Source organism: Curcuma longa, chromosome 10 (genome assembly GCF_044706935.1).
Source record: "Curcuma longa cultivar G26 ecotype Majalengka, Jawa Barat chromosome 10, ITB_CL_G26_1.1, whole genome shotgun sequence".
In the NCBI taxonomy this organism is placed as follows: domain Eukaryota; kingdom Viridiplantae; phylum Streptophyta; class Magnoliopsida; order Zingiberales; family Zingiberaceae; genus Curcuma; species Curcuma longa.
The window spans coordinates 12,521,760-12,523,897 of NC_133870.1; positions in this window are offsets into that span (position 1 = coordinate 12,521,760).

Sequence of the window (2,138 nt, forward strand, 5' to 3'; positions counted from 1 at the left end):
ATACATCACGGATGCTGTGGTAATCATGGAGGGGAAAGAGCTCTAACTCGTAAGGTGCTCCTTGCAAGGGGTATTTCTGGCCCACAATGCAAGCAGATGCGCAGCAGCTCGTACGCATCACTCTATGAGTTGCCAAAAAGCATCAAACCCTGATTCACCAACCAACCAAACTCTTGAAGACCTCCTCTGGATCATGCCCTTTTGATCAGTGGGGAATGGATATAGTGGGACCTTTCCACTAGGGCCAGCACAGAAGATGTTCCTGCTGATTGCTGTCGACTACTTCTCCAAATGGGTAGAAGCCGAGCCCTTAGCACACATCACAGAGAAGAATGTGCTCAAGTTTTTATGGCAAAATATTGTATGCCGCTTCGGCATTCTCATAATTGGTCTCCAATAATGGAAGGCAGTTCCAAGGATAAAGATAAGAGAATGGTGTGAAGGCCTACAAATACAGCAAGCCTTCACCTCGGTCTATTACCCACAAAGTAACGGGCAGACCGAGGTCGTCAACCGCGAGCTTGTCAAAGGACTGAAGACAAAGCTGGACCACGTAGGGGGCACGTGGGTGGACAATCTCCCCGACATCCTTTGGGCATACAGAACAACACCTAGAGATAGCACAGGGTTGACACCATTTCATCTGGTCTATGGAGGAGAAGCGGTGGTACCAGTCGAAATAGGATGTTAGTCCGTGCGGGTGAAGACCTATGACAACCCCGAAGCAAACACCGTTCACAAAACAACTGAGCTCGATCTCATCATAGAAACTAGGGAGAAAGCCAACGCACGACTCAATACTTATCGGCGGCGCATGGGTCAAATGTACAACAGGCGAGTCCGACCCCGCTCATTTCACGTGGGGGATTTTGTTTGCACTACAAAAAAACACTGTTTTAGCAATGAAATTTTGCAACAAAAAAAATTCGTTGCAAATTTGCAACTAATTTTGCAACGAAACAAATATTCGTTGTAAATTTGTGTCGAAATTAGCAACGAAAAATAATTCGTTGCCAAAAAATAGCAACGAAATAATTTCGTCGTAAAATTTGTTGTAAAAATTATTTTCGTTGCAAAATTTGTCGCAATATTTCCAACTAATAAAAAGGTTGCAGATCGACGACGAAAAAAATTTTTCGTCGCAAAATATAATAAATTAGCGACGAATCAAAATTTGTCACCAATCAGCGACGATTATTTTTCGTCGCCGATTGGCGACGAAATAAATTCGACGAAAAAAATATTCGTCGCCAATCGGCGAAAAATAAGTGAATTCGTTGCCAAATTCGTTGCCAATCGGCGACGAAAATTAATTCGTCGCCAATTGGCGACGATTTTAGTGATGAAACTAAGTTCGTCACGAAATTTGACTATTTTTTACCACCTTCCCGTTCATTATAAACCGCAATATATATCTTAATTTATAACTGATATTTAATGGAATAACAACATACATACATGGACAACCTTTTTTTTTTACAATGTCGTACCAGATTTTATTAATTATTTTTTCTTTTACAATGTCGTACCTTTTTCAGTCGAGTGCTATAATCCAAGGAATGACGTATTGACACATCGTAGCCTATTTTGCTATATAAGAAAGGAAATCTAACTGGTTATATACTGAACGAAATATACGCTATTAGTAAAGGAGATGATAGCCAAGATTTGTTAAAAAATAATGGAAAATACATTTTAAACATGATTGGGTAGCTTAGTCGACATTTGGCGACGAATACATATTCGTCGCCAAATTTATCGCTATTTGGCGACGAAAATATTTCATCGCCAATTTGCGACGAACTTCATTTTTGTTGCTAATTGGCGACGAATTTGGCGACAAACAAATTTGTTGCCAAAATGTCGATAATTTTGGGATAAATGCCCTTCTAGTCGCGAAAATATATATTTTTTAGCTTTTTTCAATATCTTTCATGTTGTAGGCAGTTCGTTGAAATGAGAATTATATTCATACATGGTTTTAATATTTATTTTAGGCTGATATAGGAAAAGAATGGTTGTATACTAATCTTGAATTCAGATCTCCAAAAGCTTCAATCTTATTTATAGATTATGTTTGTTTATTGTGAAGCTATTTTTTGATATGAATCGATTCCAAGATATTTTGCGGATGTTTG